Source organism: Lissotriton vulgaris, chromosome 5, assembly GCF_964263255.1.
Source record: "Lissotriton vulgaris chromosome 5, aLisVul1.2, whole genome shotgun sequence".
NCBI lineage: Eukaryota > Metazoa > Chordata > Amphibia > Caudata > Salamandridae > Lissotriton > Lissotriton vulgaris.
In genome coordinates this window covers 1178496982-1178515657 of record NC_141693.1, presented here as the reverse complement: position 1 = coordinate 1178515657, position 18676 = coordinate 1178496982, and the positions used below count along the sequence as shown (strand labels likewise).

The window sequence follows — 18676 nt, the reverse complement described above, 5'->3', positions numbered from 1 at the left end:
ATTTGATTGCATCCCCATTCGTAGGAGATGGTACATAATTAAAAAATGAAATCCATATTTATAAAGTGCGAACTACTCACCCTTACGGGTCTCAAGGCGCTGGGGGCCATCGTGGAAATTAAGTGAGCTATTGCCCAGAGTCAAGTGGTGCTGAACTGCTGCCGGAGCCGGGGATCGAACTGTGAACCCTGTGCTCCGAAGCCAGCTGCCCTGACCGCTGCACCACACCTCTCCACAGGAAAGTATTCCTCTGGGCGGAAAGGGGCCTGAAAGGCCACAGGCAGGATCTCATGACCCAGGTATATATCAAAGCAGTAAAACTCTCAGGCAAAAATGTGGTCCTTACCTTTCTTATGAGACTATACAGCTTTCTGTTTTTCTAGGAGCTGAAGTCTCCCACACCAGAGGGAGAGAGTTTGTCAATCTCCTCTACGAATTTACTACCAGTAAAAAGTGGAGGAAAGGATATTAATCACTGCTCCTGACAAACGTAGTTGGCTCTTCAGTTTGTACTAGCCAGATCACTCCTGTCACTCACTGTAGCGGGTTTAAAAAATACCTGCGAAATGAGGCTAGTTGGCAATGGGCACTAGGCTGATGCCACCACTGTAACAATTTCTTCAAGTGTTGCTCTTACTGTCAACAGGTCAAGGTGGACCGATATTATTGGTCATGTACTATGTGCACTCAAAAAGGCAACTCTGCCTTTTCTATCCATCACTAATTATTCTGTGATACGATGTACCGTATTTTCCGGCGTATAAGACGACCCGGCGTATAAGACGATCCCCTACTTTGCCTGAAAAATTTTAGGTTTTGTGCTATACTCGCCGTATAAGACGACCCCCACTTCCAGCGCAGTCCAACGCAGTCCTGCATAGCCATTCCGAGAATGTACGGTACCGGTATTTTGAACTTACCGTATTAGTCTAGTCCTCCTCCCTGTGGGTGAGCAGTAAGGCTTTATCAGTGGACAGTGTTACCTAAGCGTTTATTTTACAAACTCAAAGACTGAACTCAAACAAATTGGTTGTATAAACAATCTTGCTTTACTCGCAATATTTTTATTTAGAACCATATGAAAAACTGTCACTTCTGAATATACCGGTACGGTACGGTAAACATAAATAAGTGCATGAAACAGTGCAAGTGGATTAAACTTCCCATAACTTTCCATAAATCCAAGGGATTTCTACAGGATTTACAACGTTCCCTTTAAAAGCCTTCAAAATCCTCCTCTTCGTCATCTGATCTCATAAGTAAGTCAATGAGATCTTGTGGTACATCTGTAAGGCAGTCATCGTATGGATCTGGTACCAATTCCGTATCAGATGATGTGGTCTCTTCTTCGGCATCCTCTTCACCTTCCCACAAATAGTCGTCCTCCATACCATCTAATGAATTTGATATGCCACACTTCTTGAAAGACTTTATTACAGTTTCTGCATCAATGTCGTTCCAGGCCTTTATAACAAAGGTGCACAAAACATCCAACTGTGGAGCACGCATGTTTCCTCCTTTTGTGAATGTTTTTTCACTGCTAACCATCCACTCATTCCACTGTTCTCGGATGCGATCTTTAAATGGCTTGTTTAGGCACACATCCAGTGGCTGCACCAACGATGTCAATCCTCCAGGTATAACTGCAGCATCTGTTTTTATTCTTGCCAGCCTTTGCTTGGTGCTTGGAGTTAAATGAGCCCTGAACATATCCCACACCAGTAGACTACGTCTTTGTAGAAGTCCACCTGGTTGCCTGCTCCATACATTATCAAGCCATAGCTTTACCCCTTCTTCATCCATCCATCCTTTCTCATTCACATGCACAAAACAACCAACAGGGAACTTGAGTTTCGGCATTGTTTTTCTTTTGAAAATAACCATTGGTCTCAGCTTTGTGCCATCAGCTGTGCATGCTAGTACCACTGTGAAACTGGACTTCTCATGTCCTGTTGTTTTTATTAAAATTGTCTTTTCGCCTTTTTGATGGACAGTTTTGTTGGCAATCATATCGAAATTCATTGGAGTTTCATCCATATTTCCGATGCTACTTAGCGCATAGCCATGTTCATTGCGCAGCCTAATAACGTAGCGATGGAAGCTATGCATTTTGGCATCAAGATCCGCAGGTAATTTCTGGGCAATTTTTGTCTTTTGCCGCAATACCAGATTATGCCTTCCCATGAATCTGGTACACCAGGATACAGTGGCCTTAAATCTGTGGCTGAGATCTGGATTAGATTTGGCCCACTGAAGTGCAACCAATCGGATTTTATTTCGGGTCACGACATAACCGCTTTGCGATGCTCGGCCACCATGTCTGCTACATGCTTTTCGAGTTCTGGCCAATGTGGGGTGCCTCTTCTTAATGCACACTTGCCCCTTGGCATACTCCGTAATGCTTTCTCATTTGCTCTCCAGGCCCGAACCATCTTTTCTGTCACTCCATATTGTCTTGCAGCAGCACAGTTATTATGTTCCGTGGCAAAATCCACAACTTTAAGTTTGTAACTGGCTTCATATTTCCTTCTTCTTGCCACTCCTGGAGCCTTGCTGGGTTCTTGACTGCCAGCCATTTGCACTGGATGCGCTGCTGGAGCCTTGCCGGGTTCTTCACTGTCTGCCATTTGCACTGGATGTGCTGCTGGAGCCTTGCCGGGTTCTTGACTGTCAGCCATGTGCACTGGATGTACTGGTGCTGTACAGTATGAACAGGTGCAGAGACTGTCTTCAACACCACACGTACGGTACGGCAAATACGGTATCTGCTCACCAGACTGCCTTTCCTCTTCGCAACAACCAGCCAATCACGGCAAGTGCTCTACTGCCTTCGGTAACATTCGGGAACATTCTACAGTCCCCTTTCTATGCCCACGCCCATGTCAAGGAGAGAGGGGCGCGTGCCAAAACGTGCCAAACGTGTCAACACACCGGGCGCTGCCATCTTCGGCGCTGGCTGCCCGTTACCATATACCGTATTTCGGACGTCCTGCTGCCTCGTCCTGCTGCCTCGTCTGCCTGGGGATGTGCAAGCGGTTGGAGGCGCGTGTACAGCGGCAGCGGCAGTCGAGGTAAGACTCATGGCGCCATTTGCTCGCTTGTGAAGCGGTTTGACACCTTCGAGTGAAGTCCTTGCTATAAAAAAGACGCTCGCTTTCGATACTTCATGGCGCGGGGCCTGGGTGTGGACGTTGCCAGGGCCGGTGGCTGTATTTTTTAACATAAGGTGTGTTGTTTCTTGTTACATACGGTATTTCCTTTTGTGAAGCGGTCTGACACCTTCGAGTGAAGTCCTCGCTATGAAAAAGACGCTCGCTTTCGATACTTCATGGCGCGGGGGCTGGGTGTGGACGTTGCCAGTGTCGGTGGCTGTATTTTTTAACATAAGGTGTGTTGTTTCTTGTTATTTCCTATTGTGAAGCGGTCTGACACCTTCGAGTGAAGTCCTCGCTATGAAAAAGCGCATGAAAACATACCATAACATTTTTTACCCGGCGTATAAGACGACCCCCGACTTTCCAGAAAATTTTAAGGGGTTAAAAGGTCGTCTTATACGCCGGAAAATACGGTATGTGTGTTAAACCGATATTGCGTCATCGTAAGACTTAGGGGCTTGGGTGCAGTCCTTTGAAGAAATGGCGGATATAATTGGTAGCATTAGGATAGAGGTTGCAGAAAAAAATGATAAACCAAAGTGAAACCTTTATTAATGTGTGCCACCTGCCCCGATAAGGAGGATGAGGCCATGCCTCCACTGCCCTCATTTGTAACCAGTAATCGCAATCACTTTCTTAGTCCTTTTTCTCTGATTCTGAAAAGCAAGAGCGGTATCTCTTCATCTGAAGCTATGCGTTTGTGTAGCTGCAACATATTTAAATTTGCCCAAAACACATGCATGTTGGTGCAGTCTGTAGTGATGGTTGGGACTCAGATTGCAGACCGTATTCTTGCTTGTATTTATCCCCTTCGCACTGAATGACTATGCTGAGTTGAATATTGGGATTAGGGTCCGATGTCGGTTTGTGGAGCTCATTATCTGCCTTGACAAATGGTGAGGGCCATCACTGCTAGTTTACATCTTGTTGGACAGTGTAGGATCCTCTTTGGGATGATTTGATGAAGTTGTTCTCTTAAAGAATGTTACCATTAAGCAACAGTCAAAATGCTTGTTCTCAACAGGGCTTACACTTGCCAAAGTCAAACCACTTAAGTCCAACGATTCTTGAAATTAACATAAAATGAGGTACTTAATAATTAATACCAGGGCCACCTTAGAACAGATGACTCCTGAAAAAAGTAAAAGAAGAAAAAATTCACCAACCATATGTTTTCACCACCTAATGTTTCCTGTGAAATATTTAAGAGTGTCTGAAAATGTCTGCTACACCTTCAGCAATCTAAAGAAACTGGGAAAGTTTGACTTCTGTCATCCCAGAACTGAAGAAAATGTTGGACCGTACCACACTGGAGCAGCTTGAGCCACCTGCAGATCTCAGTCAAATAAAGTATATAAACTTTCATGGACATCAAAGCCTGAAATTCAGACCCACTCTATGTGGACGTTTTTCTAATCCCTGGTCAATATGCAAGAAAGTTGGTTCCCCCCACTATCCATGTCACAAGAACTTACATTTATATTTGGGCCACATACATTTACATCTGTCATAATGTCCATGAAAGCAGTAGGAGTTAGACCATTGTTGAACCCTTGGTTCGAACTTTCAAACCCTCTAAATGCTCTTCCAGTCTTTATTTAGCTGATCGTTTGGACGTCGGGTTGTGTTTCGCTGCAGTTAGTTATAATATGGCATATAGGACCCTTTAGGAAGAATGGTCTCCTCCAAGTGAGCATTGGGAGCATAGTGCTCTCATACGGGATGATCTTGGAAATTAGAGAGTGACTGCTTGATTGGAGGGTCTTTTATATCGTTTGACTGCCTTCAACAGTCGTCCAGCCGCTCCTCAGACATTGTTTGTCTGATATCACTATTGGAAGCACAGTGTCAAATTGGTCCAATTAGTTCTTTTCTACTTGGTGGCAGCATGAGGCTATCTAACTTTATGAATCCGCATCAAACCCTTGGGTGACTTCTGAGGATCTTTAGTCTCACTCCTTAAAAGTATGGATGAATCCCTGTTTAATTTGAGCTAGAAAAATAAAACTGGAGTTGCCCTAACTGATTGCCTAGCAACTGTGTGGGTTACTCGGCAATCCTAACCCATAAAAGGAACATATGGCAAGTTGCACAGTCAAAGCACTAGCTATGGGTATCCCTTCTCTGTGCACCTAGTACCGCTTTTGGAAAGGGGCGACCACTCGGTCCCCCCGAACGTATGGTGGAGTACCCCGATCCCCCCGGGAAGCCATCTTGGGCGGGAGGCGAGTCTCGGCTGGTATGCCCAAAGCGGCGTAGCCGGGGCGTGCTTTTTCCCGCCCAAGAGTGGGTTGTCCTAGACACTGAAGCCGCCAGCTACGCCCCCGGAGGCGGGCGGAGGCGGGTTTACGCCCGCCCGAAGAAGGATAAAAGGCGCGCCAAGCCATGGAAGCATCCTCTTGTTCCTGTGCTCTGAAGCTGCACCTCCCCGCTGCACGTGAGCTCGAGACGGAACGAAGAGCCAATTTTGAGCGTTTTAATTCTTGTCTTTGTTCTTCCAGGAAATCAGCGTTGGAGAATGCCGGGCAAGAAGGCCGGAAAGCGGGTCGGAACCGATCAGATGCTCCGCATGCTCGTGAAAGACATGGCCGAGATGAAGAAGCAGATGGCGGCAATGAACGGTGTAGGGGGCCCTAAGCGAGTCGTCGGACCAGCATTGCCGGGGGTAGTCCCTAACGGGAGAAGTAGAAGGGCCAAGAAGGGAGCAACTGGGGAAGAGGCCCCGGTTCCCGAGGCGCCGCCGGCGCACCCTGATACACCGACTGAGGCGCCAATCCCGGTCCCGAAGGAGGGGCAACCAATCCCCGTTGTAGTCACCCCTGTGAACGGGGAGGATATGCCTCCCGAGTTGGCTGCACAGCTGGCAGCGTGGTTGGGGAAAGGGAGTGAGGGGGCTACGGCAGATGACGCCAGGGCAGTAATGAGGCAGTTGCGGCAATCAAGAGAGGCTGCAAAGGCTCCATCTCCTTTTGTTCCCCCGCAGGCTCCAGTGGGTCAACCCGCAGCGGGCGTGAGTTCGGCGGCGACTACGGTTACAGCTTCTGGTGCAGGTAAGCAGCTACTGCCGATTGCGGGGGAGGGGTCAGTACCCTCGAGAAGGGAGAAAGTGGCTCAGCATATTCCGATGGAAATCAAGGAGAGGATATGGGCTGAGAAATATGTAAACATGTTTTCTTTACTAACTGATCATTACGAGATTGAGCACGTGAAAGCTCAAAAAGAGTTTATGCATCCGAGTGTTTGGCGCGCCAAGATGGCCGCTTTTAGAGTCGATGAGACGATAGGTAATTGGGGCAGAGCATTTGGCATATTCACTTCAATTATGGGGGAACGGAGACCTGAACTGTTGGCCGAGTTACCCGTGTACCAGACACGTATTATGGAGTTTTCTCAGACATATGAGGGCAATCAGTGGTTTTGTTATGATAATATTTTTCGTAAGGCCAGGGAGTTTGACACATCTCTGACGTGGGATTGTTACGACTCCATTTCCTGGCAAAAAATGGAGAAATCAGGCATGACAAAGGCGCCATTGTTGGGGGGAAACGGGGGCGAGTTTTCCCGCCATGCATCTGGGGCGCCCTTTCGGGCGGGTTCAAGTAACGAGCATCACTCAAGGTCGAATGGCAATACAGGTAAAAAAGGGGTCTGCTGGAACTTTAACAGGGGAAAGTGTACAAGGCCCCAGGGGTCATGCAAGTTTAGACACGACTGTGGGGGGTGTGGACAGTCCTCGCATCCCGAGACCATGTGCAGAGCCAAAACGGGTGATAACGGAAGTAGGGGAAGCGCCAAACAGGTCTGAAACAGTCCGAGGGGCGCCTTTACCTACCCCGGTTGATACCATGGCAATGATTCCTTGGCTCAATGAATACCCGGATCATGTCTCCGCTGGGGTGTTGCGAGACGGTTTTTCGTATGGTTTCCGCATCCCAGTGGGGAATTTTCAGGGTAAAGCACAATGTAGGAACCAACTGTCGGTCCTGCAGAATACGGCGGTGGTACAAGCGAAGATTGGGAAGGAGGTGACCCGGGGTCGGGTTGCCGGACCATTCGACATGCCACCAGTTGCTAATTTTGTTTGTTCACCCTTGGGAGTGGTCCCCAAGAAGGACCCGGGTGAGTTTAGATTGATACATAACTTGTCAGCCCCGAGAGGTCTTTCGGTGAACGATGCGATAGACCCGGAGGTGTGTTCGGTGCGGTACGCATCTTTCGATGATGCCGTTGCCATGTTGAATCGCCTGGGGCCCGGAGCGCTGATGGCCAAATCAGACATAGAGTCAGCGTTCCGGTTGCTCCCGGTACACCCAGACGATCAGCGTCTCCTTGGTTTTATGTTTCAGGGGCGTTATTACATGGATAAATGTATGCCAATGGGATGCTCCATATCTTGTGCTTATTTTGAGAAATTCAGTTGTTTTTTGCAATGGGCATTCACAAGAATGACGGGGTTTCAGCATGTTATGCATTATCTTGACGATTTTCTGTTCCTGGGGGCAGCCGGGGACACAGAATGTGCACAGGCTTTAAAAGAATTTTGTGGTCTGATGAGTCAGTTTGGTGTGCCATTGGCGCCAGGTAAGACTGTGGGGCCATCAACTTCGCTCGAGTTTCTTGGAATAGAGCTCGATTCCGAAGAGGGTTGCTTCCGGTTGCCCAAAGAAAAGGTGAGGAAATTCAGGGCCTCGCTTGAAACATGTATGAGGGAGACTAAGGTGAATTTGCATCAATTGCAGCAGACTGTGGGTCAGTTGAATTTTGCCCTTAGAGTAATGCCAATGGCCCGCCCTTTTTCCCGCTCGATTGCACAAGCCATGGTCGGTCTTAAAGAGGGGCACCACCGCACGAGGCTCTCGGCAGAGATTCGCCAGGACATGCGCATTTGGTTGGCATTCCTGGCGGATTTCAATGGTCGGGTTGTCTGGAACAAGCCGGCGGTGTCCTCCGAGGAGTTGGGGCTGTGGACAGATTCGGCGGGGAGTATAGGCTTTGGCGCCATATTTGGTAATCACTGGTCGGCTCAAACGTGGCCGTCATGGTGGCACGAGTGTGGGCTTACAAGTAACATTGCTTTTCTTGAACTCTTCCCTATTCTGGTGGCCTTGAAAACATGGCCTGAGGGGTTTCGGGATCACTCTGTGGTGTTCTGGTCTGATAACATGACTGTGGTTGAGTGTATCAATAGTCAGGCAGCACGATGCAAATGGATTCTGAGATTGCTCAAGGAAATTGTTTTACTATGTATGCAATTGAACGTGCTCTTTAGGGCGAGACATGTGCCAGGGGTGCTGAACCAGGCTGCTGATGCGCTTTCTCGTTTCCGTATGCAGGCCTTCTGGGGTTTTCTGCCCACAGCGGACCCGGTGGCGGCACCATTTCCCGAAGCTCTCTGGTCTCTCGGTGCCCCGAACTACAAAACCTCGTGGGAGAGAGTTTAGCACCCAGGACAAGGAAGGCATATGAAGGGGCGTTCCGTTCCTATTGGTCCTTTTTGGGTTCTGCTAGGGGGGAGCTTTGGGGCCAGGAAGAGTTTGTCGTGAAGTTTTTGCTGTCATTACATCAGGCAGGCAAATCGGTAGCCACGGCCCAGAGGCATCGGGCCGCCATTTCCTTCATGGCACGGGCTCATGGTATCCAGGACCCTACAGCGTCTTTCGTAGTACAGAAAGCGCTGCGTGGGTGGCAACGCCTTGAGGGTCGCAGAGTAGATGAAAGGCACCCGATAGGTCTGGAAAGGTTGGCCCTGTTACTGTCCGTACTCCCTGCGACATGTTCATCCCAGTCAGAAACAGTGTTATTCCGGGCCGCTTTTGCATTAGCATTCCATGGGGCTATGCGGGTAAGCGAATTAGTGGCAAAGAACAAGCAGGATACGGGGGGGGGGACTGTGCCGAGAGCACATTCAAGTTAAGGGGGAGACGATGATTGTCTCGTTTGCCAGGTCCAAGACCGATCAGGGTGCGATCGGGGACAGTGTAGTAGTCCATCGGATTCCCGGATCTCCCATGTGCCCCGTCGTATGCGTTGAGGAATATTTGGCGCAGAGGGCGGCATCGTGGGGGGGGACCTTGTTGAGACACGCTGATGCCACCCCACTGACGAGGTTTCAGTTCCTGCGGGTGCTTGCAATGGCAATTTCGGCCGCGGGCTTGAACCCGGGCGAGTTTGGGACCCATTCCTTCCGGATAGGGGCTGCTACAGAGGCTACAGCCAGGGGTCTGAGTGTGGAAAAGGTGAAACAGTTGGGGCGTTGGTCCTCGAATTGTTACAAAAGGTATGTGCGGTTGCACATGTTGTGAAGCTGATATCATGTACTCACGCTTCTTGTTTTGTTTGGTTTTCAGTTTCGCAAGCTTACGAGGCGGGGCGGACTGTGCAGTCGACCCGACACCTGGGAACCAGCGGTCAAAGATCACCGGCTGAGGAAAAAGTGGTGTGGGTCGTGGGCCACTCATACGTGAGGCGTGCCGCGGACGTATTCAAGGCAGGTTACATGATTCACATGGCTGGGGAATACGGGTACAGGGTGACCTTCTACGGAAGGGGCGGGCTCTGTATTGACCAGTTTCAACCTTTTTTCGAGGGTTTGTTAGGGCGGACAAGGTCACCGCCATCTATAATCATAGTGCATCTTGGGGGCAATGATTTGGTGACCACTGGTAGAAGACTACTTCTCGAGGCGATACTATCCACAGTAAGTTGGTTGGCGAGAAGGGTTCCAGGGTGCACGATTGCATGGTCCCATATGATTCCACGAAAGGTGTGGCGGGGGGCTTATTCAGTGTCTGCTATAAATCATTCTGTGAAAAAGGTGAATAACAAGCTTGGTAGACTGTTCCGTACAAGTACATTGCATTCGATTCCTCATGGGTGTATCAGGGGGGACCTTATGTATCTAGAGGATGGGGTCCATTTGTCCCGGGTGGGGAATTCTTTACTCATAGGAGACCTCGTAGCTTGGTTAACGAGTTTACAGCATGACCTTTAGGTAGGAGTTTTGTGGGGGGTCCGGATAGCCGGTCAACTATCCGGCCTGTGGCGGTAAGGTCATGATCGGTGAGCAGTAATTGGAAGATCCCTAGGGGGGGGCGTCACCCATTACGGATGGGAGCGCCCGGGGGGAGGTGGCCATTGGCCCCTCAACGGGGAGGCGGTCCCTTCTAAGGATGGGACGCCGAAAGGAAAGGGAAGGCGGTCAAGGCCCCTCCCTGGATAGGAGGGGCTACGGGCCCCTCCTGGGAATTTCCCGGGGCCAGGACATCTGCGACGGCAGATGTGGTAAGTTGTGTGGGGTGGGGAGGGGGGTCTACGCTACCTTCTAGACACCTCACACGAGTCCTCGGACGACCAATAAGATGGCGTCGAGTTAATTGGGGCCCCCGTCAAGAAAAGGGAAATTGGTATGTGCACATGAGGTGCAGTCCTCTGTGCGGCCGCCCCTCACAAGTGAGGGGGGAGTTCTGGTTTAGGGATCTGACACCGGTTACGACCTTGCCGTTGGCCCTTAACGTTAGGATGTACAATTTCAATTTGAAAATGCATTTGTTAGGATGTTAGTATCGGCTAGGAGAACCTTTGTATTAGAAATGTGTTAAGGTCAGCCAAAACATCGTAATGTGGAAATGAAATTGTACATGATATGAAACTGTTATTTTAATGTTTTACTTTTGTTTCATATTTTAATAAATACAGCCGGGAGGGTAACTCCCTCCCGCCTTCCAAAAGTTCAGAAATGTTTCCGTATTCCCATTCTTGGGGATTGTGTTGAGAGGGGGTGGCGGGTATCTCAGCCATATTGCGAACCGAACACATCCTGTCTTTCTTCATAACAGAATACCAATAACAAGAACAAATAAGCATTAATACAACGTTGAAAGATTGTGTGTCTATTCATTTTTCTTTTCTAATCATCCTTCTCACTTCTATTTCATAGTGATCTGTAGGATGATGTCCAACGCCAAACTTTTATAAGGGTCTTGTATAGTGATCCATCTGATGTTGTGTGAGGCCCTAGTTGTCATGGGGTCTTGTATAGTGATCCGTAGGATATTGCCTCATTTCGAGTACAAGGGACTTTTACACTACATACCCTCATATTTTAAACTAAAAACTGAAGATATGTTCTGCTTCCTTTGAATTGTAAAGTCTCTGGTTGTCTTCCAAGTGCTACTTTTCTTGGGACTTTTTTGTTTCTTCCATTTAACTCCACAAGAAAGTATGTCACTTGTCTGCCTGGAATATGTGACCCACCTGTAACCCATATGTTAACAGTGTACAGCAAGGTTTCATTTACAGTAACTATGTACCAAGTTGAATGCAATATTTAACTTGATGAGTATTAGTATTTTCATTTCTGACCACACTTTTATTTTGGTCAAGTAGCTGTTTTATACCGGTTAGGAAAATTCAAACCCTAATGTTGTAAGTAATTTCTGTTAACACTGTCTTTATTTGCGATGTTCATCATTTAACTCCTTTTTGGATACAATGAACATACCATTGAAAACTATTAAAATTCCTTATAGTAAATGACTCCTTGATTGACACTATTTGTTGATAGAAGTATAATCTACGTCCACCTAAGACTTATTTGTTGCTTCTGTGGTTCATTGTTACCACCTGTAAACTGTGGCAGGGTCCTCAGACTTGGTTGTGAAGTGGTTTTTGTGGTACTGGGAGCTTGTGCATACTCATGGGGACTCATTTGGGCAGTCTTCTGGGAAGCAAAGGATGCAAGCAACATTTCTGTGCTTTTCAGTGTTGTTGGAGAGTGCACGTTAACACATGTTTGTAGCCAGTCCACATAATTGGGTTATACTGCTGTCCCTCTTCCCTGGAGGCGTCCATGCCATATACCATACCATACCAATCATTGTGAAGCAAATACTATTACTTAGCCTTGCTCTTCTTACAATGTTCCTCTTCTTTTGATTGACTCTGAAATACCCATTTCTTGTGGCATCTAATACAGATATAAGACTTATACTTTCATTTATTTCTCCCAGTGGCTGCCCTTATTGCAGGGTCCCCTGGCAAGTAGTTGTCATTGTGCTCTATACTTAGGGGGAAATTATGTTGATCTCCGATGTCCCGAGGCCACATGTACAGTTCCTATCCAGTTGACTAATCAAGTTACTTCTTTTAGGCACTTAACTGTCAAGGACAGGCGAGGGCAAGCAGGTACGGTTTGCTCTAGTGATTGACAGTGATGTGGAAACTAGGATACAGTGTGACATAGTGATATCTGTTCCTTAGACCAGAATATTTGATCTGCCACATGTTATGTTTCTATGAAGATTAACGACATAGGCTCAGAATCAGGACATTCCAGTACACTGCAGTCCCAAGATTTGACCGCAAAGCACAATTCTAGCCATGGGTGCAGTAAGGAGCATGCTAAAATTACTTGGGGCCTCATTGAGAGGGGGGTGGTAAATATTGTGATGCTATAGAACTGTCACAAATGCTAGGGAAAACTAATAAGGGCATTTGTTGTCTGGCTGTAACCAAGAAGGCATGGATTACTTTTATATCAGTCTCAATTGAAAGAATTCACAACTTCTGTGATTACCCTCAAAAGGCCTATTACAGCTAGGGCGCACTTTTCTGGTTTGCACCAGGGCTCACCTTAAAGCAGGTACCCCAGGTGCAAACAGGGAAAGTGCGCCCTACTATGTGGAATGTGCTGCCCTCGGGGCAACCGCAAACTCGTGCTGCCCCTAGAGCAGCGCATTAAAGAGAAATGTATAGCAGCTGTTTAAAAGCTGCTCTGTGTTTCTCTGTGCAGGCGGCAACCCGCCTGCTCTTTCAAAAGAGATTAGAGATCCCCTTGCAGGTGGGCGCAGTGAATAACTTCACCCTCCTGCAAGGGGATGTCGGGGGGAGGGGTGGTTGGGGGTCCATGGACCCCCTATCATCCCTCCAGAGGGCTGCTTTCATTAGGAGGTGCACTTGAAAGTGCCCCATCTTTTTGTGGTGCCCCTGCGACCATGTCGGTAGTTCACACCGCGCAGAAGCAAAGGGATTCACTCATTTGCATGGGGCGACGCCCCCATGCAAATATGAGATTTCCCTCCTATAATAGAGCTGGCCACATATAGCACCAGCGCTATCTGTATTACAGAAGGGGCTGCACAAGTGTTTGCGGGTCCTTCTGTAATTATTACTGAACGTGTCGCAAGGGCGCACAAATTGGGCGCAAACATCTGTTGTAATATGGCCCAAAGTCTGATATGGATTTGTCCCAACTGGCCATCCTTTAGGCAACCCTACTTAAGGACTTGACTTTTCTCTGGGTGTGGTGGGGTTGGGGGACTTTGTGATTTAAGGTGTGAGGTCCGGCAAGTACTGTATTCTAGTTCCTACAATGCTATTTATTCCCAGGTGTTCCAATCTATTTAATTAGTAGAGCTAATTACTGGACCAGTAAGAACTGGAATTTTAGTGCGAAGAGCCAATCACTACTTAAACATGTACGGTCCGGACACCACTTTAAAACATTGCAGAATTAGTGTGATCGCCAGAACCAGTAGGGCACTACTCCAAAGCCTGAAATTACTTTTGAAAATCTGTCAAGCAAATGACTGCAGGTTATGACTGATGATGGTAGATAGCTATGCAGAAGAGGATGATGCCCAGTAACATTTTGTGCTCTAGCCATTGACCATTCTGACTAATAGATACTAGAAAGTAGCAGACCTCAGGCAGCATCTGTTTAATCAGCTGAGTTATATTGCAAAGTTCCATTCATTTATGAGGAGGGCTATAGCTAAAATTCTGTCCCTGTTCAAAGGAAACCACACAAATCCTTGGTGGTTAGTATAGTGTGGCAACACCTATAGGAGAAAGGGCTTCCCGTCATTAAGACCCCAGATTTATTTTATTTATTTATTTTTCGGTCTTGTATAGCGCAGGAAATCGATCTCCGAGGAGATATCTTCGCGCTTTGTTACCGATAGCAGAGCAGGTACAGAAAAATGTCTGTGTAGCATTATTGGAGTTACTGGGTGGAAAATAAGAACGTCTTCAGGCATTTCCTAAAGGTGGTAAGGTTGGAATTTAGTCTGAGGGCTAGGGGCAGTGAGTTCCACAGAACAGGACCTTTGTAGGCGAGGGCTCGACCTCCCTGTCTTTCTCTTTTTATCCTGGGAATCTGGAGTAAGGCTTGAGTTTCGGAGCGTAGAGCTCTACCAGGATAGTAAGGCTTAAAGATCTCAGTCAGGTATCTAGGGCCAGTTCCAAACAAGCACTTGTGGATAGTACAACAGATTTTGAATTTTATTCTCTGACAGATGGGAAGCCAGTGAAGTTTATTGAGTAAGGGGCGGGAAGAGGACCCAGCAGGGGCATTGAGAATCAGCCTAGCAGCCGTGTTTTGGGCCACTTGTAGCCTCCTTAGCTGTTCTTTGTTGGCAGACAGGAGCAGTCCGTTGCAATAATCCAGCCTGCTAATCACTAAGGTCTGTACCAATGTTCTCCTGTGGTGGTCTGCCAGATAGGGAAGAGCCCTTCTGAGTAGGCCAATCACCCTCATACATGTTCCTGTCACTTGTATGGCATGATCTTTAAGCACCAGAGGTTGGTCAAGCTTGACACCCAGATTTTTCACACATTCCTTTGGGCCTGGAGCTGAGCCCAGTTCCGGAGGCCACCACTCAGGTGACCAGAGGAGTGGGGCATTCCCAAAGAGCATGACCTCCGTCTTACCCACATTACATTGTAGGTAATTGGAGGCCATCCATCCAGCTATTGCCCTCATTCCAGCAGCGAAGGAGTTTTTTACTGCTGTAGTCATCTTTTGAAATGGGAACAATAGCTGGGTGTCGTCAGCGTAAGATATTGGTGTGAACCCGTATTCCCTGACAATGTTCGCCAAGGGGGCCACATACACATTGAATAATGTGGGGCTTAAGCATGAGCCTTGTGGGACCCCCTTGGTAAGCTCCCTAGAGATGGATTGGTGGGAGCCTAGGCGAACATTTTGGGAGCGGTTGGAAATAAAGTTTTTTAGCCATGAAAGGGCCGTTCCATCCACTCCTACATCCCTCAAACGACTGATCAAGGTGCCATGAGACACCGTGTCGAAAGCAGCGGACAAATCTAATAGCACCAGGATCATGGAGTCTCCTCTATCCTGTGCCATCCGGATGGTATTGGTCACGGAGAGGAGAGCCGATTCTGTGCTATGATTTGGCCTGAACCCAGATTGAGAGGGGTCCAGGCCGTCCGCTGCCTCGATAAATTTGGAGAGATGCAGGTTGACATGTCTCTCAGTCATCTTACTCAAGTGAGGCAGGAGGGATATAGGACGTAAATTACTAAGATCTGACCATGGCAACGCGGTGTTTTTGCGAATTGGGTTCACTACTGCCCTTTTCCAGTCATTGGGGACCATTCCTTCTCTAAGAGAGAGATTAATTAGTGCTTGAAAGCTAGGGGCTAGTAGGCTACCCAAAGGGGCTACCAATTTGGCAGGTAGTAAATCTGCAGGTGAGCCCGATTTAATGAGGTTAAGAAGGCTATTAACTTCAGTCAGACTAATCTCCGGAATTGTAGTCATAGTAAGACCACTTATTCCGTTTTTAGTTGACTCAGGACTAGGGACAGTGGTATCATCCCTGTTATTAAGTGCCTCAGTGATTTTTCCATAGATTACTTCAATTTTTTCCTCAAAAAAAGCAGAAACCTCATCACATAGATTTTGACTAAAATCATCTGGACTTTCAGAGGCTGTGGGTTTGACAAAAGATTGCAGAATTCTAAAAAGTTCCCTGGTAGAATTTCCTGCCTCTGTTATCTGCAGATCAAGTTTATATCTTCGGGCTTTCTTTATGTTTTTAAAATACTTTGATTGGGCCTCCAGGTATTGTATTTTGCTGATAGGGGTATATGATTTCCTCCATTTTTTCTCTAAACTCCTGCATTTTTGTTTTTCAATTCTTAAATCTTCTGTGTACCATGTTTCCGTTTTAGTTTTAACATTTTGCTTATGTAATTCTAGAGGTGCTAATAAGTCTATGGCTTCTAGGAGTGCTTTATTAAATTTAGCTAGACCTTGTGTAATGTTATCTTTTTCAGAGAGAGTAGGTTCAACCCATATTTCCTTTAGTCCTTCAAGAGTAATTTTATGCCATTTCCGTTTCCATATGGCAGGAAGGACTTTGGGGGACAGTCGGTGGGGAATATATAGTTTAAAGGTTAACATATAGTGGTCTGACCAAGTGATAATAGTAGGGGAGTAGCAAGTTATTTTAGGACAATTAGTTAAAATTAAATCCAGTGTGTGGCCACCCTGATGTGTTGGGCCCTTATTTTGGATTTTGAATCCCAAACTGGAAAGATCACCAAGTAGGGATTTAGTATCAGGGTTATCTAATATATCTGTATGAATGTTAAAATCTCCAAGGAGAATAAAGTCTTCATTGGCTCTAAGATAAGGGGCCAGCAATTCCATTAGATTTAAAGAAAAATCGGAGCATGAACCAGGGGGACGATATAATAGTGCTCCTTTCCATTGTGCTTTGGTGGAAGAAGAAAATCTAAAAATCATAATTTCCATCTGGGCGTCACTACGCTGGTCGAGTAGTGAAACCTTTAGGTTCTCATTATAGACAACAGCCACCCCTCCTCCAACTTTAGTCGGACGGTCTAAGTGTAGCATCTTAAATCCAACTGGGATTCCTAGCATTATTGCGGGGGTGGTATGGGGTTTTAACCATGTCTCTGTAAGGAAACAGATATCTGGTAGATCAGTGTTAATCAGGTCCCATAGTTGCTGATAGTGTTTAGGTAAGGAGCGAATATTCAATAAAAGACACTTAAGTCCTAGAGGTCCGTTATTAGCAGCGTGGCTAGCAGCGGATATGCCAGCTGCATAAGCCAGGGGAGATGAGGGGTGGAGAATCTCCATCACAGCTGTAGCCCCAGTATCGACAGGAAGATCCCTTATTGGGCATATGTGCGTAGTCTGAAAGTGGCAGTTGGCGCATGAGAAAGGGCCCTCAAAGTTGGGCCAGAAATCTCGTACGCAGGTAGTAGTAGAGCTCGTATTCAGACTAAGCAGTTTTTCCCTGGAGTAAAGTGTGTTACAGCTGACCTGTATCTCCGGGGTACCAGGTGCCAACGCCATGTCCCGTCGTCCCGTCCTGTCGCGGACGGGCGCAGACGGGCTTTTCTTCGGCGCTTCTTAGGCGCGCTCCAAGGCGCCCTCCTGCGCGCAATCGCTGCGCGCTTAGGAGGTAGGCGTGGCTAAATAGCCCTGGAAACGGTGTGGACTAGAGCGCTGACCTCCGCTCTAGCGGAAGTGAAAGTGGGTGTGCCTGGCTCTTACCTGTCCGCCCTCCGCTCTACGGCAATAATTGCCGAGTCGGACCGGGGCGGGCAGGCTGCAGTATCGAGCCCAGGAAATGCGGGGAGAGTGTTAGGTGAGAGCAATCACGCTTTCATCTAAAAACTGACAATAAAAGCAGTGAAAGCCGTGCAGTTTTAAAAACAGTGCAGAAGTTAAAAAAGATGCTCTCTAACTCCTCGCAGCCTCGCAATTGCTACAGAGCAGTCCTACTACTCACTCTGCCGTCGGTGAACAGCGGGTCTGGGGGACACTGCCACCGTCTCCCTACCGCAGCCACTCACGTTTCAGTCCAGTCTAAATAGCCCTGGAAACGGTGTGGACTAGAGCGCTGACCTCCGCTCTAGCGGAAGTGAAAGTGGGTGTGCCTGGCTCTTACCTGTCCGCCCTCCGCTCTACGGCAATAATTGCCGAGTCGGACCGGGGCGGGCAGGCTGCAGTATCGAGCCCAGGAAATGCGGGGAGAGTGTTAGGTGAGAGCAATCACGCTTTCATCTAAAAACTGACAATAAAAGCAGTGAAAGCCGTGCAGGTTTAAAAACAGTGCAGAAGTTAAAAAAGATGCTCTCTAACTCCTCGCAGCCTCGCAATTGCTACAGAGCAGTCCTACTACTCACTCTGCCGTCGGTGAACAGCGGGTCTGGGGGACACTGCCACCGTCTCCCTACCGCAGCCACTCACGTTTCAGTCCAGTCTAAATAGCCCTGGAAACGGTGTGGACTAGAGCGCTGACCTCCGCTCTAGCGGAAGTGAAAGTGGGTGTGCCTGGCTCTTACCTGTCCGCCCTCCGCTCTACGGCAATAATTGCCGAGTCGGACCGGGGCGGGCAGGCTGCAGTATCGAGCCCAGGAAATGCGGGGAGAGTGTTAGGTGAGAGCAATCACGCTTTCATCTAAAAACTGACAATAAAAGCAGTGAAAGCCGTGCAGGTTTAAAAACAGTGCAGAAGTTAAAAAAGATGCTCTCTAACTCCTCGCAGCCTCGCAATTGCTACAGAGCAGTCCTACTACTCACTCTGCCGTCGGTGAACAGCGGGTCTGGGGGACACTGCCACCGTCTCCCTACCGCCTTTGTCCTTGACGATTATTGATGTAGTTGAAAAAACCTGCAGAGTTCTAGACTCTTTACTAGATTCCCTCACTGATCAGACTAGATATGACCTCAATACACC

At 47.8% G+C, this 18676-nt stretch overlaps 1 protein-coding gene across 1 annotated transcript in view; it reads left to right on the top strand.

Annotated features, from left to right (window-relative positions):
* The window catches only part of NSMCE4A (NSE4A component of SMC5/6 complex), a 221158-nt gene that overhangs the window by 90569 nt on the left and 111913 nt on the right, over nt 1-18676 (top strand). The window lies entirely within an intron of this gene.